The sequence below is a fragment of the Elaeis guineensis genome, chromosome 1 (genome assembly GCF_000442705.2).
Source record: "Elaeis guineensis isolate ETL-2024a chromosome 1, EG11, whole genome shotgun sequence".
NCBI classification, from domain to species: Eukaryota; Viridiplantae; Streptophyta; class Magnoliopsida; order Arecales; family Arecaceae; genus Elaeis; species Elaeis guineensis.
Window position 1 is genome coordinate 173535528 of NC_025993.2, and position 21089 is coordinate 173556616.

General features: G+C 36.0%; 1 non-coding gene across 2 annotated transcripts; it reads right to left on the reverse strand.

The window, feature by feature from the left end:
* Nucleotides 1-2603: 2603 nt before the first annotated feature.
* LOC105039644 (uncharacterized) lies at nt 2604-16418 on the reverse strand. Of its 2 annotated transcripts, XR_012137966.1 has the most exons (6): nt 16269-16418; nt 16083-16167; nt 15943-15985; nt 15773-15830; nt 2926-3009; nt 2604-2836 (listed from the first exon to the last, which is right to left on the reverse strand). It is a non-coding gene; the product is annotated as an uncharacterized protein (transcript). The 2 variants fall into 2 exon arrangements; XR_003799139.2 differs by having other exon boundaries at nt 15773-15985.
* Between the last annotated feature and the right edge of the window lie 4671 nt (nt 16419-21089).

Genomic DNA, 21089 nt, shown 5'->3' on the forward strand with positions numbered 1-21089 from the left:
TTTTATTTTTTTAACCCCCACAATTTTTTTGGGATATTTTATAAAAAAAATTAATTTTAAATGAAAAAATAATTTGAATTTATGTTTTTTATTTGAGTTAACATTTGAATTTTTATTTTTTTCTTATTTTTTACTTCTTTGTTTGAAATATTTAAAAAATAATAATTTGAAATGGAGAAAATAATTTGAAATGATATTTTTTATTTTAATTAAAATTAAAATTTTTATTTTTTAAATTAAAAATTATATTTTTTTATTTTTTAAATATTTTGCTCTTTTATAGCAATTTTTTTATTTTTTATTTTTTTGACATATTTTTAAAAAAATTAATTTGAAATGAAAAAAGTAATTTGAAATGATGGTTTTTATTTGAATTAAAATTAAAATTTTTATTTTTTAAATTCAAAATTATAATTTTTATTTGGCTCTCAGTTTTTCTTTTTTATGATATTTTTTATTTTTTTAATTTTTTAAGATTTTTTTGAGATATTTTTTTTTAAAATTAATTTTAAATGAACAAAATAATTTAAAATTATCTTTTTTATTTGAATTAAAATTAAAATTTTTATTCTTTAAAATTCATTCAAAATTATAATTTTTTATTATTTTTTTATAATATTTTTTTAAAAAAATTAATTTGAAAAGGAGATTGTAATTTGAAATGATGATTTTTATTTGAATTAAAATTTTTATTTTTATTTTTTAAAATTTTAAAATTATAATTTCTATTTCTTTTCGATTTTTTTATAATATTTTTAATTTTTTACATCAATTTTTTTCAGATATTTTTTTAAAAAGATAATTTGAAATAGAAATACTAATTTTAAATAATAATTTTTATTTTTATTAAAATTAAAATTTTTATTTTTTTATAAATTTAATTTTTTTTATTTTTTTTATGAAAAAAATAAAAAATGTCAAATAATATGATATTTTTAAAAATGCTATTTGGAATGGTGTTTTTAAAAACACTGTTTCAAATAACGTTTTTAAAAACATCATATTATTTATATTTTTTATTTTTAATTTTAATTTTTTTGATATCGTCTACGTGAAAAATGGGGTATGACGTGGCGATGATAAAACGTCATTCAAAATGACGTTTTATGATTTTTACATCAATTTGATAAATAAATTAAAAATTAAATTATTTATGTAAATAATTTTTTTTATATATTAATTAGGGGTTCCACTCCACCTCTTGTCTTCATCCGGTGGCACACTTCTGCCCTCTTCTTTTCTTCCCGAGAAACGGAAACATCCACGCAATGTCTGCTTTAGCTTCACCAAGAATTCCTTCCCATCAATAAATAGTGCAATAAACCATCAGAAACTTACTGGTGCATGCTAGAATACAACACGACACGTAATACAAATGGAACCACTGCACGACAAATAGTAACACCAAAAGTTTTAACCAAAAATAACCGCAAACAATTTCATGTACCTTTTAATAACGTTTTCGGTGCCGTGTTGTTTTTGCATGACAACCGTCCAAAAAATTCCTAGTTGCCGGCAGAACAGTACACAACATTGCATCAGAAGATATTTAAAGCCAACCTTAACTACTAAAATGGAGAATACACAGCAGGTATCTACTTAATTACAGTGGGCTATATACACAAGACACTTTTAGTGTCCATTAGGATTTTGGTGATCATGCCATCATCAATTCATCATCCCTATGATACATATGCATTCATAAGGGGCCCAGGTCATACCAAATGCTAAAAATTTACTGAATAGGCAATCTGTGCTCCAAGGAAAATAGTTTAGCTATTTGGTATTGCTTGCCAAGTTGCCAAAAATGTTCATGTGGTGAAAATAAACGAACTTTGCTCCAAGGAAAAATAATTTGGCTTATTAGTATTACTTGCCAAGTTGATGAAGATAAGGAAAAATAATTTGGCTTATTAGTATTACTTGCCAAGTTGATGAAAATATTCATATCATAAAAAATTGCTCCTCAAATCTTTAATTGCTCGGCTCCAGGATTAGTTTGGTTAGTAGAATAGATGCGACCCACATTGTAGTTAAGTACATCCCTAGTACACACTCAGTGACAGATAAACATCAATGTTCAAGTATATGCATAATTGATATAAGTATACGCATATGGATAAATGCAACTGCTTAGTGTTAATAAAGTTTACTTCCTTATCCCAGATACCACAGTGCACTAACAAACAAAAGCTTGAAGACTGCACTGACCATACTAAATAAAAGAAGAATCAAGTCTTTAGAAATGCTAAAATTTATAGATAACAGGCAGGATAGCAGGTCAACCATATGTGGGAGCTCAAACAGCACAAACGACAAGCATTATTATCTTATCTACATAGGGTAGGCAACCTAAAGTGAGGTTCACTATGGGAAAAAAGATGATAAAGTTAAAAAACCAGCACATTTGTGTAGCAGGTACCATCCTTCAACTAACATGCATGCATGCTTGTATACTTATACGTATCTATGAATGTGTATGCAAGCATATATTAGACGGTCTCGATAACTTAAAGGATTACTAGTTCCCGGAAAACTCCCAGAACCAAGTTGTACGTGTAACTTCCAGATTTATCCATGCTTGCATAAGCTGAAGACTAGTATGAAAGACCGAAATTGCAGATTATCAGCCAATTGTCCATATAACACAGCCCTCTTTTGATTCTGAATAGATAACTTAATTCACACAGTCACCATGCAGAAGGAAGAGAAAAAACAAATTCCACGATTGTTTTACTTGATTGGTACGAAGAGTATGATATCTTTTCACTCCATTAGAAAAAGTGGTTCCCATGATTGGATTTGTCTGGATTTCAGCTGGAACTCCTTTCTGTACCTTATTAATTAAAAGTAAAAACAAAAGAAACAAGAGCTCATTAATTTTTTACCCTGTTTGCACATATGAAAATGCTGGGGGCAATTTACCTCTTATGTGCACGACATATAAAGCACCTCTCTACATGCAAGTGCCTTCGCTCCAGCATTTTGACATGTATATATGTGCACTCACTGAAGTGGAACACAATATCATCAAAATCAACCACAGACTTGAAAAAACAGATGCAGTCAGTATACTTTCAGAGAATTGGGTCCACAAATCAGATGTGATATATTTCTGAGAACGAAATTGGGCCAACAAAACAGATATGATATTAAGGTTCTAAAGATTGCAGTAACCAATTGCTCCACATCATACAAAGCACAATGTACAAATTGACTGGCTGTTCCAATTTGGTTGATTATGTGGATATTTAGTCACCGAGGCTTAGAAAATATTAGTCCAAGATGATGTATATGTGGCATAACCCCACAATGGGAACATCCTATGATGCCACAGTGAACAATGATGAAATAACAGTTTGTAAGTCCTTTTGAACTAGGCAGGCTAATGTATAATATTTACAAAAAAGAATGCAGACCCTAGAGCACGGGTAGAACTCTAGCAAGTTCACATAAATAACATTTATCTAGATTTTACAAGATTCAAAATTTCTCATACCTGGATAACATTGAAAATTCTAAAGAAGATCTGGAATGTTTAAATTCCAGTAAAATAGTTGTATATTCATATTCTGAGCTCAGAACAGTCTAATTTTGATAATTTCTGCAAAAATTTCTGGCAATCACCTAGAAAAAGCTTCCTCAGGCTGATAAAAGTAACCTACTTCTCTTGAGGTTTCAAACTGGTGTTTGAACTTTTAAGGGTACATTCTTCCTAGTTAACCAAATTTTTTGCTTTGGCTAGAGCAAAAGAATATGACTGACAGGGATCCATGCTTTTCTAAGTGATATTTGGTCCTTACATATAGTTCAATATGCACTTGAAGCCACAAGAAATATTCTTCGGGGGAAACCAAAACATTGACATGGATCTAATATAGAGGGTTTCATATTCTGTCACACTGCATGAATCTTGCAAGAATATAATTTTTTTTTTTATCAGTATAGACATTGCAAGAACATAATTCCTATCCGCCCGAAACAAAGAAGTATCTTTATGTTTGTCCCATATAGAATCATTAACCAACGTCACTTGTTTCACAGCAGTGAAGCATTATGGAGCATAACTTCACTACATAACAAGATTGGATTATAGTAGCGTTCCTCATCTATCAGAAGTACTCCTTTAAGTAGTTCTCTGGATGTTCCTAGTCTCATCAATTAATCAGCACAAGTCACTTAGATATATCACAGTAAACAAATAAGTCTTATCCTTCTGAATTAGTGTTTGCACACTTCCAGCTGGTTGATCATAACAATTTCCAAGATACAGACTAGCACATTATGATCTTAAAATTTGGCTGCAGTGCATTGTTTGTTTTATTTAAAATTTTAGCATAGGCTGGGAACAAGAAATGATTTCTTCAGGTTTGAAGAAATAATTTTCCGACGAATGCTAATAGGGAATGAACAATGGAAGTAAGAAAATAACAGTCTTTGAAATAATAAATTATGGAATAATTGTTAAATGATAATGTCCACACAAAATTAACCAATCCGTTAAGAACTCTTTGACATAACACGAGTAATTGAATGAAAGATATTTTTCTCTAAGTTCACTCTGTCATAGTTCTTGTTGCCATTGCATCTTGTGCTAAAATTATCAAATTACCATCGATCCAGTCATCTTGGTCCACAGCTCAAAACCATGAAATCAGTCAAAAAGTCACAAACAATACATTCCAGATATGGCCATCATGAGCTTGTCAGACTTCCTCAACATTGTCAGTTCTACCATTTACATTCCCAAAATTTCTCGCATAAACCTAATAAATTCCAAAGGTTATTTACAGTCATCTACCAACTTCATAATTTCCTATTCAAGTATATTTCTTGAAAATAAAACCCTATCACTTACCACACTTCAACATATAAACAACATAATGGAAGAACATCTGCTAAGGGCATCAAGCAATGAACAGACACATAAGATCCGAAGTCAATGCCAAATTATAAGGCATTCAGCTAATTCCCTACTCACATCAAACTGGCTCCTGAGAAAATATGGTTTACCTCACCAATCATGCCCAAAGGAGGCACTCATGCCACATTTAGAAAGGCTGATGGTATGGACATATCTAGTGCCTAATCTATGCTTCTTGTAAAGATTGACAAAATTCACATTAGTCCTCATCCAAAATTTGCACACCAAAATAACTATTAAAAAACTACTTACTGAAGTTTGTTTAGAGCAAGAGCTTTCCACAATATGAAGAAGATAATTTGCAAGTGAACAAAACAGGTTTTAGCCCCGACGCCTGACGTCTTAATTCACAAAAGTCAATGAAGAACAAAATTTAACATAAAATTTACAATAATTATGCACATACAAGTCCTTTTTAAGGAAATGTCCCAAGAATTGATGTTGGATTACCGGCTGCTAGTCCAGAGTATAATCACGGGAAGAAAATACACCTAGATTCACAACCTAAATACCTTTATATGGATAAGTGTAGAAAGGGTGATAGAGAATCTAGAGCAAAAAAAGAGAGTGAAGTTCTCTTCTCTCTTCTTTTTAACCACCATGGCAAAACTTCTCATATATTCAGAATGGGTGATGTTCTCATGTTCATAAAATTAAAAGGTAGTTTCTCATTTTTTTTGGTGGGAGACCAACTCTCTCATAATTCAAATTCAAATGGATCGGGTTGACCCATCATGGGCATCCAATCCGGATCCATAAACACCAACATCTTCCACTCACACATGATGGGCTCGACTTTGTCCCCACATAAATATGTATCACTCTCTACATTACTCATATATCCATATATTCATATTTGGCAACTAAATCGTGTGACCAGCAAGCATATTTGAGCCTTTATAGCTATTACCTGTTAGAGATAAATAGCAGCTCGATTCCTAAACAAAAAATATCTTGCTGTACCCCATACTCCTTTTGTTACATCAATCTCAGCATCTTTAATCCCTCAAAATAAATTTTAATATATATAAGAGCATACTAGACCATGGATACTACTTATATCCACAATTATGTCTTAAACTTTTATAATTGACTACTTGGTCAATCGGTGAATATAAGGATGTAGACAAAACAGTCTTCTTTTTCAATTTGAATCCCTTAATTTCAATTCAGCAGTTTTTCCAGATATGCTTCATCAGATCGTATTATCATGATCACTGGTTGCATATTAAAGTAGCTTCCACTAAATTGAAAAATCAAGAAACAATTAAAAGTCCTAAGGGTACTATTAGTGGTTATATAAACCTCAAGGATCTCACACATGAAGAAGCAGGGATTCATTCACTCACTAACCCTTTTGGTCGTCTTAGCACATGTGGTATGAATCACGTGCTACGGTATTAATTCTCTTTCTTAAAAGAGCGTATGTCTCATAGTATCGAAGATACTGTATAGACTTGAGTTCAGATACATCACAGTGCCCAACCTGAGTCTTTCATATATCCTGCCTTAACAATTAAGAACTCATGTCTGGCTTCTAAACAAACCAAATAGACAATGGGGACATCTACCTCAATTACAATATTATTATTATTATTTTTAAAGTATTTAAGTAACCTCATCTTGACTTTTTTGTCAAGGCGACAATTGTTTTAAGCTCAAATTTCAATTTAGGGTTCATACTAGCTTGAAACTGTCTCATCTCTACACGTTTTAAAATAAATGTCAGAGGCGATTGCTTGTATGAGAAGGCCAATCTCAGTTTGTCGACATACTTTCACAATATGTGCCTAGCACATCATTACTATGTGTGTGTATTTTTTTTATCGAATACAGAACTTATCCATAGTAATCTCAAACATCTTTTTAAACAAACATCATTCATTAAATAATATTAAGAGACAAATAGAGTCATATGAACAAATCATACTTTGCAAAATACATCATATCCTTCTTAATCCTAGAGATCTTACATGCTCAACAAATACATCTCCAGCAATTGGTTTGGTGAGCGGATCTACTATCATTTGACATATTGGAATGTATTACAAAGTCACCTCTTTCTGTGCTACAATATCTTTCATAAAGTTGTACTTGATATCAATATATTTAGTTTTGCTATGATACTTGGGGTCCTTCGTAAAGGCAATGGCTGCTTGACTATCACAATGTATAGTGACTAGACTCCCACTATCACTCAAGAATCTCAAATGTTTAAGAAATCTTTTCAACCAAACGGCTTCTTGCACTATTGCTGAACAAGCCACAATTCGGCTTCCATCATGGATAATGCTATACAAATTTTCTTCTTACTACTCCAAGAGATGGCACTGTTATTGAGCAAGAATGCATAACCTGAAGTAGATTTACGTTCATCTGGATCTCCATCCCAATCAGCATCCGTAAATCCCTTTAAACATAAGTTATTTTCCTGATTGCAAAAGAAATAATTCATAGTGCCTTTCAAATATCTCAAGATTCTCTTGATAGCCTTCCAATGATTTGATCCTGGATTAGACTGATATCGGCTGACTAAACCCACTGCATAACATATGTCAGGCCTTGTGCACATCATAATATATATAAGGCTCCCAACTGCACTAGAATATGGTACTTTGGCCGATTGATCTCTTTCTTCTGGAGTCTTTGGACATATCTTGAGGCTTAAGCCTTCGCCTTTGGCTACAGGAATATCAATTGGGTTATAATTTTCCATATGAAAACGTTCAAGAATTTTTTTATATAAGTTTCTTGTGATAAAGCCACAAGGTTTCTTGAACGATCTCTATGAATTTTTACACCAAATATACAACTTGCTTCACCCATGTCCTTCATTTCAAAATTTAAAGACAACCATCCTTTTGTAGCCATGACATATTACTTGTCATTCCCAACCAATAAAATATCATCCACATAGAGTGATAATATTATAAACTTTTCTTGTGAATATTTGACGTACATACAATGATCTTCATCTATCATGGTAAAATCATATGATATTATTACTTAATGAAATCTCAAATTCCATTGTCTAGATGCTTGCTTTAGGCCATATATTGATTTTTTAAGCTTATACACTTTTTGCTCTCGGCCTTTAGCAATGAAACCTACAGGTTGTTCTATGTAGATTTTTTTTTCCAATTCTTTATTGAGAAATGCCATTTTAACATCCATTTGGCGCAATTCTAAATTTAATTGCGCCATTATGGCTAGGATAAGCCGAATAGAGGCAAACCTTACTACTAACGAGAAAGTTTTCTTAAAGTCAATACCCTCCTGTTAGGTATATTCTTTCGCAACTAGTCGGACTTTATATCCCTCAATTGATCCATCTCTTTCGTTTAATCTTGAGAACCCATTTGTTCCCAATGGTCTTACGTCCAGTAGGTAGACCAACCAATTTTCAGACTTGATTCTGTTTCATTGACTCCATTTCTTCTTCCATGGCTTTTTTTCACTCTTCCTTTGCAGGGCATAATAGGGCTTCGCTTATAGGTTTAGGTTCTTCCTCATCTTGTATAGTAACCATCAAGGTTTCTCCTTCAATCTTAAATCGACGACGAGGAACACTTTTTCTACTGCTCTTACACAATTGTAATTCTTGTGAAGGAGACTTATCAAGCAACTTCTTACTCCCACTAAACTCAAGATGTTGAGGTAGTTATGCACCTCAATTGTTTGAGTGTTAGTATTGGCTGAATCCTCCAACTCATATAGAGAAATATTCTCATCAACTTCACCCCGACAAGAAAACTCATTCTCTAAGAAAATGATATCTCGTAATTCAATTTCAGCTAAACCTCCATTAGCATGCTCACCAATGAGCACATATCATTTGGAGTGTTCTAGATGAAGAAAATCCTAGGCAGTTTCATGCATGCATTTTAAAATTTTTTGAATTTTTAACGCAGCGGATGACATTTAGATCAATCATATTAATCTGGCATGCAAAAAATCAGATCTAAAACTACCTACACATGGATCAATGACATCAACATAACATGCTAGAGCTGAAACAAAAATATCATATATCAATGCAATAGATCGAATCTACTATGCTACTGAGATCGAATCTCAATACCTGAGCGCGGATCGATATTTACCGCGGCTAAGAAATATGGATTTGCTGGTTTTTCTAGTTGCACGCAGCCGCTAGTCGTCCGACCTCCACAGGTATCCACACGAAGCTTCTTATCCAATCGGAGGTTTGCCAAACTCCCCAGGATGCTAGCTCCCTCGTAGAATTTCCTCTTGATGGCTGATCAACCTCCTTCCTTAGATATCTCGGATACTTCCAAGAGGTGAAGGAGGATGTTTAGGAGGAGAATGTGGTGGAAGAAAGATGAAGACAATTCACTCTTTGCTTACTTTTCCTCTCTTCCTGAAATCCTAGATCGAAACCTTAGGGAACCCACGAATTGAACAAACCCACACCCATACTTATTTCTCTCGATTTTTCTCTCGATGAAACACTTCTCAGATATCTCACGCATGCCCAAAGAAGCCCCTATTTAATTTGGCATCCAACAAAAATGGTTAGGATGAGGATAAGGAGTGGTTTGATTCAAAATCAAAACCATTCAAACTTGAATTCAAAATTCAAGTTGAATTTCAAATCCAAATTTAAACCATGTTTATCCCAACAACTTGGGCGTTAAGAGGAGGTGAGAAACTTCAAATTGGCGTAGGAATTCCTTATGCAAATTCTGAATTTGTGTGGAGAAGAGAAGGGCGTGGGGATGAGGTGGCGCAAAGGAAGAATTTCAATTCAAATTTAAATCAATTTTAGTCCAATCTAAATCCTATTTGGTTAGAGTCAAAGTTGAGCGAACCTAATCCAATTAGGTCCCTAATCAACTTAATTAAATCCTAATCTAATCAAGAATTAATCGAGCTCAAATCTTGATCAAATCAGGAATTAATTATTTTTTGCGATTAGGTCATCTTGTAGCCTGATCAAGTCAACCCTAATTGAATCCAATTCAATTAGACTTGATCTGTACCTCATTGCTCAATCAAATTGAGCTAATCAACAATTTAATTGCTAATTAATCCTCCAATAATTTTTTAACTCTTAGCAAATTATTTTATTACAACTTTTGCATAAGTTTAATCATCAATCATATTGACGATTGTATACTTAAATGATTCATAATCATTAATCAACAATCTGATCAGACAGAAATCTCTATTGTGTGTGATCCCATAAGTTCGAACACTAAGTCGGTAGCATAGAAAAAAATTTCTGTACTAATCGAAGTGACCATCTAGCAATGATACCTGACGTTCAGATAGATAGAATTGTCGCAACGTAACATTCAAGAACCTTTGGTATATAATTATCATATAATTCATCCTTTTGACCATCAATGCTCAGGATGACTTCAGAGTTAAACTGTCAACTCTTAATCAGTTCATCCACATGGTGTCTCAATCTTATAAATCCTGTGACTCCTCACAAAGATTATCCTGACCAAGACTTTACTAAATTGAAACACAGTGGAGCATTATCTCGAACAACTTGGAGCGGTCAATCCCATCTTGACTTACAAACAAACTTCGCAAATACTCGACTATATCCAGAAATCTTCCATCACTGTATTAGAAATATAGATAGTCCGGCACTAAAGCATAGTGAGTTGCTTGCAAATTACCGTGGTGATCTCAGATCGGAGGGATACTTATACCTATATCTTTCACGAGCTACTCTTGACAGCAAAGTGCTCCATAGTTGAGTCAAATTCAGTACAGATGTACTCCTATATTTTACCTACATGACATATCAGTGTCTCCACACTTTTTGATTATGAAGACAACCAACCCATATGGTACACAACGATCTATACTTGATAAACATTATCATCCTATTAATAACGTATCATTTAGTCACGAACAATGTTTAAGAACTATACGATAAATCTTTCTTTATCGATTGGAAGTAGTTCTAAGGATTTCATTATAACATAATAGTTTAATAAAGAAGATGCAAAATTTATGATAAATTTATCAAATATTTTTTATTAATTTATAATTCATATACAATTTACAAAGAGCACAATCGTCTACAGATAGACAATTAGCTTTAGGACATAATTCTCAACACTAGGTGTCTAATGAAAATACATTTCTTTCCTCTGGGATCCAACTTTCCATATTTATGAGAAGAATCATGAATATAAACCGATGATCCATGATCTCAAATAGTTCAAATTCGATTTTCTATTTGTTCATAACTCATAAAGAGTGGAAGTAACTGATTTTGAGGGCACTCGGCTAAGTATATAGGTCGCAGTTAATAAAGCATCTCCCCAGTAGGAGATTAGTAAGTTAGCTTGTGCCATCATAAATCTAATCATTTTTAAAAGTTCTATTCCTTCTCTCAGCAACACTATTTTGTTGTGGTAGTCAATTGTCTAGTGATCCCTTTTTCATTATAAAATTTCTTAAACTGTTCGGATAGATATTCACGTCCTCGATCTGTCCTAAAGGATTTTACCTTTTTCTCCAACTGATTCTCGACCTCGATCACATTTTTTAAAACAATCTAGTACATCAGATTTGTGAGAAATCAGATATACACAACCATATCATGTGAAATCATTTATAAATGTAATGAAATATGAGGCTCCATGCCTTACCCTCACATTTATCGGACCATAAATGTTAGAGTGGATCAACTGTAATGAAAGTTCTGCTCTAATAGCTTTATTGAATGGTTTTTTTGTTGTTTTTTCTGCCAGGCAATCTTACATGTGGACAATTAATTTTGCTGAGTGAGCCCAACAAGCCCTCTCTAGCTAATCTATTCATTCTTTCTTATCCAATATGTCCTAATCTAGTATGCCATATATTCTCATCTACATTTGAATCACTTGTATGAACAATTAAAAAAAAACAACATTCATCATAGTTATACATAAAATGCTCAACATCTAGTACAATAAAACCATTAGTTTTTTCATCAAACAGGCATGATAGTACTCAACTGCGGAAAACTAGTAAGGATTGTGCCTACAATTAAATTTGTGCCACAGGATACATAACTAGTACCATAAAACACAGTAGCACAATAAATAGAAACACAACCATTATAGAAGTTCAAGCTAAACCCTAAATTCAGAAGAACAACTACAGATATCAAATTTCGTCAGATCTCAAGTGCGTAGAGAACATCAAGCAGAAGTAAGGTTCGACCACCATGAAGGTTTAATTTACGTATCCCGATCCCTTTAACTTCAATTCTGACATTGTTCCCTATATATATCCATCTCGTTCCTATAAAAATCCGATGAAACTCCACATACGCATTTCTGTCTCTAGCTACATGGTCTATAGCTCCCGAGTCTATAATCCACAAAGGATAAAATTCGGTGAGTAATACAGTGCTAGAAACATATGCATAATTAAAAGAAGCAGTGTTAAATGCTACCTTCTTTTGCTCGAAGCATTCACGAGCAAAATAACCCTTTTTGTCATAGTTGTAGCATTTCATTTTTGCTTTGTCCTTCTTCTTGCCAAAGTGCCTTCCCTTTTTAAACCACTTCTTTTTGTTCTTCTTGGGTCCAAATCCAATTCCCTTTTCCTTTCCATTCTTTTTCCATTTCTTGTTATATTTAGAGCCCAAAGCTCCTCCAAAACTGGTTGCAGCAACATATGCTTGTCCAGAAGTTTTAACAGCCCCAAGTCGTTCATCTTTCAATTCAACATGACAAGCAACATCATCAAAGATCTTGATAATATCATTATGAGTCAAATTGACTTTCATGTGCTCTCAACTATTAGGGAGGGATCAAATTATAGCCTGAACCTATTCCTCTATGAGATAATATCTTGATGATTTCAACTTTCTAATCATGTTCGATATCTCTCCCAAATGTTGTTTGATAGTATGATTGGGGTGTCTTTTATGTGCCAAACTTGATAGTTAGCTACCTCAATTTGGTGATAGTAGTGCCCCTAAACTTTCTTTTTAGGACAATCCACATTTCATAAGCAGCAGAATACTATTGATATTCTGGGACAAAATTATCATCCATTGAGCTAATCATAATACCACATGCAATGGAATCTTTCTTTTTTCATGCCTGATAAGCTTCCATATCCCTCCTATATTGGACAGTATTCCCTTGCAGGTTCCACCATTACATGGTTGATAGCCTTTAGTGCTTCTTATTCCTCCAGAACATACTGGATTTTAAGGTGCCAAATATCATAATTATTTTTGATCAACTTATCACCTTTGTTTAAGTCAGCAATAATATTCTTCAAAGCCATTCTTAGCACTACAGAGAGACATAATTCAAATCAATGTCCAGTACAATACACATATATTCTGCCACTCATGATAATTAAATTAATGATAATTTAACAAAAAAGTACGAAATCAAAAGTTTATAATGTTCCCAATCATCATCCATTATCCTAATGTCCAATTATCATAAATTTAACTTCATAGTGCAAAATATCCACTTGATGTAAAATTTTACAAACAAACAACTATACATATAATATATCACAGAGTTTTAGCATAACAGAAACAATCATGCATAATAGGAGACAAATATTCATTAGGTCTTATACAGCTACAATATTTACAATCATGAGGAATAATACTCATTTAATCCTCTTTTTTATGTTTAATCGACTTAAGAACTTCATCCCTAATCTTATCTCCCACTCCTCGTGCCAGTAGACCACTATTGGTCTTATCAAAAATAGCATGGCCATAAGATCGGAGCCTGTCACCCATAGATAACATAAAAGTGCACTTCACTGCACTTGCCAAATGACAATTTCGTTTTTAAGCAGCAATTTTAAATCCTTATATGTCTTGTTTATTTCAACATTTTTTCAAAAGTATTTTACACTTCCAAACCAATCTTGTGGTAGAGTTTCTGCAAGCACATTCACTTTCATCTTTTGATGTTCTTCGTTAGTATTCAATATCCATTTGTATTCATTGTCTAGGTGAATAATATGCTCAATCAGATGAAAATCTGAATCCACCTCCATTTTATACATGCAAATCAACTTACGTTCAAACTTCCTAAGTACATGAGGTGTTTTAAGAACCCTTTTGATTCTCCTTAGGTATGCCATCTTTACCAAACGAATTTGTACGCACGTCAAAGAACTATTGGCAAAAAAACACCATATTTAAAATCTAAATATATAAATAATGTAAATATACAAAAGAATTTCAACAAACATTTGGACATATAAAGCATATAAACAAAGTATTATTCTTGTTATTATTATTATTATTTAAACTGAAATTATATTTTGTTTTTCATTTAATCTCATGGCTCACGCTCAAATGCGGATGCACAGCTTCAAGCACTGATGCATGCACGCCATATGGACATGCTGTATCTAAGCACAGATGCGCGCCCCTTTTATTTGTGAACCATCAACCCACCATAACATTAAATTATTTTATTTTATTTTATTTTATTATTATCTGTGGGAAGAGCCCACCACAGTGACTTACCACTGGGGCCCTCATGCATCCTCGATGCGTTGTACTGCAGTACAAGCCTGACGCATGTGAGGCCACAATCACGTGTGATTGCAAACACAATGCGCTCGGAGAGCCTTTTTTGTTTGAATATTTCTTCATCAGGACCCACAATCATGCGTGAAAGACTCAAGGTGCTTGCAGAAAAAATTTTGACACGTAGCCAAAGGAGAAACAACTTCCGTGAAAGTGGGTTGTACACAGGAGTGGAAACTTTGGTCAACTCCCGTAGTCAACCATCACAACAGTGATGTGTGGGGCCGTTCGCATGGGTTAACACAATCATGTAATGCACATGATCGTCTTCTTCCTTTCATTCATTTCAGATTTATTTAGATCTGATTTTTAAACTTCTGTATCTCTTGCTATACTAAACCAAAATTTACAAGTAATATACCATTTTAAAGCTTGTTAAAAACTCTATAGATACATGTAAATCTTATTATCTGAAACCTAATCTATAGCAAAAATAATGACAATCAATTTTTGGGTAATTTAAATAGGATTCCATTTTTCTCTTTACATACTCAATATTATAATCCGAAAATTTTCAGAATTGTTTCACGCTATATGGTGTACATATGTGTGAAAAAGCATATCATGAAACAACATATACACAAAGTTGCCATTATTGAGTGATCAAACTCCTATATGATGAAAATACAAAAAAAAACTTTTAAAAATTCTAACTATAGCATAATCAGTGACTAGATCAGCCAGAAAACAACAATGCATGGCTCTGGCACCATTTGAATAACAAAATTTAACATAAAATTTACAATAAATATGCACTTACAAGTACTTTTCAAGAAAATATCCCAAGAATTGATGTTGGATAACCGGCTGCTAGTCCAGAGTATAATCATGGGAGGAAAATACATCTTGATTCACAACCTCAATGCCTTTATATGGATAGGTGTGGAAAGGGTGACAGAGAGTCTAGAGCAAAAAAAGAGAGTGAAGTTCTCTTCTCTCTTCTTTTTAACCACCATGGCAAAACTTCTCATATATTCAGAATGGATGATGTTCTCACGTTCATAAGACTGAAAGGTAGTTTCTCATTTTTTTTTTGATGGGAGACCAACTCCCTCATAATTCAAATTCAAATGGATCGGGTTGACTCATCATAGGCGCCCAATCCAGATCCATAAACACCAACAGTCAAAAACAAAATCATAAGGTACTAAACTGGATATTAATTGAAAGAAAGAAGTGCAACTGGAACATCATACTCCCAAGAAAATGTCTAATTAGAGGTAACATCAATTTGAGAATAACGTTCCAACCTAAACTAAAGAAAGAAAAAATAGGGAAAAAGAAAAACTTTTTACCTGACAAAGAAGGCATGTCTTTTACCCTGAAACCCTTCAAATGAGCATTGACTCATCTCTTTAATATTATTGCTCAAAGAAAACCCAAACAGTGCAAATCCATCAAAACACGATCAAGAAAGTAGATATCGGCAACCAATCAATTAAATGCACCAATCAACAACGCTTACTAGATGGTAGCCACTTCCATTCGCATCTGAGACTTCATTTATCCTATGGAATTAATTTAATGATAGATACATGCCAGTGAGCATTCGATGGAGAACGATTGATCAAACAACAGATATTACCAGGGGAAAAGTTTCCTCACCATGTATTTATGTCAATCCGGGCCATGCCGTCGTCCAGGGTGAAGGAGATGTGGGTGATCCTATCCACCAGCCCAACAGCCCGACCTGCAGCAGTCGCCCAACCATCACCAAGAGCCAAAAAGGAGCTTAGGGTTAGGGTCAAGGATTTCAGAGAGCAAGATGGGGGAAGGAGGGAATGGTGCTACGTTTCGCGATTTCGGAGCCAATGACGGTGAGTGTGGACTTGCCGTCGCTGGCATGGTAGGCTTCGGCGATCCGCTTCATGGTTACGGGCGGGGTGTGGGGCGCGGGAAAGCGAGGGAGCTCAGATTATGGCGGGCCACTCCAAGCCGCGCGTGTCAAAAACGTCGGGCCCAAAGAAATGTTATAAGCTCCCATTCCAGTTGCTTTCCATAGTACGGTAATTAATTTGTAAGTTAATGATATTACCCGAGTGGGGTAGATAATTATTCCAAAAAAATATTCTCGTGGTACTATTTATTAGATAATGTACTCTCACAGACTCGCAGTCTACTCATAGTGGATGATAGATTTTTATATTTGATCATTCATTCTCCTCTGGATGTAGTAAGAGCATTGTAAAACCATGTTTGTGAAGATGCGAACAGAGAACGGGCGTGGACAGCCGCATGCGATATGACTAACAATTTCAGGTTCTTCTATTTTAATTTGATTTAATTATTTTAAAATTTTTAATTTTTTTAAAAATTTTTATTTTTATCCTGAATTTCGATTCGTTCCGATTAGCTCCTTAAACTTTTATAATATTATAATTTTTTTTCTAAGTGCTATTTCTGTCTGACAACCATGATGAAAATATCACGTGCTATCATGTGATATGTAATAGAAGCTAATGTGGTATCCTAAACATTTTCTTCTCTATTTTTTTTTTGCAGTGAGGATTTATATTTTCAATTTCATTATTTTTTCTCTATGGCTACCTCTTCTAAAACTCTACCACCTCCTACACCATCATCGGTACCTCCGTCTAGACCATCATCATCCCTAAACCCTTCTCTATAGAGGCCACAACTACCACCAAGATCGTTTCTATCACCGTTCTTTTTATCGAATGTTGAAAAATTAGAACTTTGAGGTCGCATAGATCTTAGTTGTCTCTTTTTTTTTGTTATTTATATTTGTTTGAAAAATTATGTAATTGATAAGATTTTGGATTTGTAATAATTCAAATTATTGGTTTGTTTGACCCGTAGTTAATCTTATAAACTCACAATGCTAACCTTGGAAAATTTAAATTTTAAAAGAAGTCAAGAAGAAATGAAAAACAACCAATCCTAATCTTTCGTGCTTTATTGTCCCATCTTCTTCTTCTCAGGTGGGTCAAGTTTTAAAAAGATGGAGGAAAAATAATGAAATGGAAAGCAAAAATCATAACTAGAAGAAAGAAATAGAGAATAATAAGAAATTTAGAATTTCATATCAGCTAATTTTATGCTACATCAACTTTCACTATATCACATAATAGCATATGATATTTTCATCACGATCGTCAGATGAAAATAGTACTCAGGAGAGAAATTACAATATTATAAAGTTTGAGGATCTGATTGTAATGAATCGAAATTAAGGATAAAAATGAAAACTCTCAAAAAATCTAAAGTTTTTAAAGTAATGAAATAATTTTAATTTTGTGAGACAAGAATGAGGCAAGGAATTTCTTTAAATTTTAATTACCTGGTGGACCTAAACTTACCATGTGGTGCGTTCTCAAATCAGCTTATCATGACTTTCTCTCTCTCTCATGCACACACACCAAAAAAAAAAAAAAAAAAAAAGAAAAGGATTATGTCTTAGTTCCACATTGCACTGGTGAAATCTTGTGCAGTACCAACCCGCTTATACTTGAATTATCCTCATGTAATTAGTTGCACATAGTTATCGCAAACTCAACATTCGACTAAGGTTGGCCCGACCAATGCACTCTCCTGGTGTTCAAGGTCACACTCATGCACACGAGGAAAAGATTAGTTACATGCCTTAAAGCTGCCACCTCGCCACAGCTCACTAATCTGGAGGAAGATATGTAACTGTGGCCCTCTCATACAGTATCAATTTACTTGGTAGATTGGTAGCAGACATCCGATTAATACGATCAATGACCCCTGGCTATCCAATGTGCCTATTATAGTCTGGCCAACTTTCGTCGACATGGTCTCCAAGTAACTGACCTTCAGGTCAGTAATCTACCGTCTCCTGGCTGCGAAAGGGATATGAATTCAATTAATAATCTCTTTGCACTAAAGATGATGAACCAGCTGCATAGCATGCCATCGTGCAAGAGCCGTGGTCTGATCAGTTAACCTGGAGCCCCAACATGTCAGAAAAAATGTCTGTCTTTTTTTTTTTTTTTGGATGAAATCAAAAAAAAAAAAAATTTCCGCCAAGAATAGATATCCTCTTATCCATCAGATGCAGCAATCTGAGAAACAGCCAATCTTTAAACGGATGTGGAACTTAAACATCCCTATGAGGATTAAATTCTATGGACATTACAGTGGAATAGACTGCCTTGCAAGCTGCTATCGGCTAGAAGAGGAATTATTGATGCCTCTCCCAATTTCTGTGCCATAAGATGCTGGAAGACATTAGTCATGTTCTTGTTGAATGCCCTTCTGCTTCTAGTTTCTGGCAGCATTTAAGGCATGTCCCAGCAAATAAATTTGTACGGTAGACACCATGTCTGCTGCTGGGGAAGAGAAGAAGCACAGGTCCTTGCTGGCCATAGCTATTTGGTTAATCTAAACAGTCTGGAATGAAAGAATTTTTAAATGCATTGTAATCTTCCCAATCCAGCTAGTAAGGAAAGTACCCTTCTATCTTATCCACAATGACACCATGGATAACCAAGTCAAATACTGGGGTAGCTATGAGCTGCCAAATATTGGTAGCTCTTCAAATCCTTCTACCTCTTGGCTACCTCCTCCCTTGGAAGCTTTGAAGGTGAATTTTGATGCAGCTATCACTAAAGATAAAGCTGCTGCTGGATGCATTAAGGGATGCTAGAGGGAAAATTAGTAAAGCAGGTTGTAACTCTTCACCATCTTCGTCAGCCTCCTATGTTGAACTCCTCGCAGCATGGATGAGTTTTTGTGAGCTAGAGTTGTTGATTTACATGTCTTCGACATTTAGTTAGAAAGTGATGCCATCTCAGTTATATCTTGTATGGCAAACACTTCTTTAAACGAGTCATCACATATTCCTATTTTGCAAGTGTTAGGATTTGACGCCTCGAGATTCAGCCCACATTGAGCCCACAGTAAGGTTCGCGGCGAAAAACGAAGTCTAACGAGACCAAGATCACCTGAATCGGAGCTCGGATGGAGGAGATACGAGCTTTTGAAGTCGGCACGAGAATCGAGGCGGTGGAGGACCGGCGGCGGACGGCAGCGGCGCGGCCGCAGGCGGCGGCGCACGGGACGCGCGACCCAGGCCCGCATGGGATGCGCGACCCAGGCCCACGGCCCAGGCGGGCGCGCGGCCCAGGCGCGCGCAGGCGCGGCACAGGCCCGCGCGCGCGGGCCGGTCCAGGCCAGCGGCCTGCTGGCCCCCTTGCCCCGGTCCACCATGGACCGGGCGGTCCGCGGCGGGGCCTGTGGACCACGTGGGCGTTTCCCACGCGTTTCTCGCGGTCCACGGCACTATTCCGTGGACCGGAGCGCGATCCAACGGCCCAGGTGGCTCCCGATCTTGATCCGACGGTCTGGGACGCTGATTTGGCTTGTTTAGGACTCCTAATCCCTCTCTAATCAGGTTTAAACTCTGTTTAACCCTTTAAAAGGGCCTGAGACGAACAGAGAAGGGAGGGTTGGGTTTTCTCGCCGCCGTACGAACCAGAGGAGAGAGAGAGGTGTGAGGCTGCTGTGAGAGAAGGAGCAGGAGGCTCCTGGACAGCGGTCGCCAGGCTCTTCAGGGGTTCAGGGGGGTCTCCAAGAGAGAGAGAGCTTTTGTGAGGGGAACTTCAGGTGAGAGAGAATTGGGTGTACAAGGGTTGAGGGTGAGGTCTCCTCTTGTAAAATTTTCTTTTCATAGTGAAGTTTGCATGCCCCGTGGAGGCGAGCCCTTTTGTGGCTGATCCACGTATTTTGATTGTTTTTTCTTTTGTTTTGTTTCTTCTTTCTTCCTGCTACATCGCGTGGTACTGAAAAGGTCTTGGGAGGTGGTGTCCTGGCCAGACATCCACCCAACAAGTGGTATAAGAGCCAGGTTGTACAAGGACGCAGATTGCAGCGGTGGTGAGCAAGACTGAAGATGGAGAAAACAGGAACAATCAAGATGGAGATCAACAAGTTCGATGGTAAGAGCAATTTCTCCTTGTGGCAGGCAAGGGTGAAGGACGTGCTCATCCAACAGGGGTTGATCGATGCTCTCTTGTGCGATGAGAAGCCGACCACCATGGAGGTGCGGGATTGAAAACGGCTACAGATGTAGGCGGTGAGTACCATCCGCATGTACCTGACGGATGAGGTGGTGATCCATGTGCTGAGCGAGACTTTCCCGACGGTGCTGTGGTCGAAGCTCGAGGAGTTGTACATGGCGAAGTCTCTCACCAACACTCTTTTCCTCTGGAGGCAGTTTTACCAACTGCGGATGACTGAGGGACAGAGCGTGCAGGAGCATTTGAGCCACTTCCAGAAGATCCTCACCGACCTTCTCAGCGTTGGCGAGAACGTTGAGGAGAAGATCAGGGCGCTGGTTTTGCTGGCGTCGCTTCCCCCTTCGTACGAGTCCTTGGTGACCGCTCTTCTAGTGGGGAAGAGCACTATCAAGATGGACGAGGTCACCGCGGCGATACTCCAGAACGAGGTTCTCAGGAGGGAGAACCCAGCTTCGAGCTCAGGTGGCGATAGCTCAGCTTTGGTGGCTTCTGGAGGAGCAGGAGGCGGTAGACGGAGCGACAGGAGATCGCAACGAGGGCGGTCTAAATCCAGGAGGGACTTGAGCAAAACCAGGTGTTACCGGTGTGAGGAGTTGGGGCATCTAGCCAG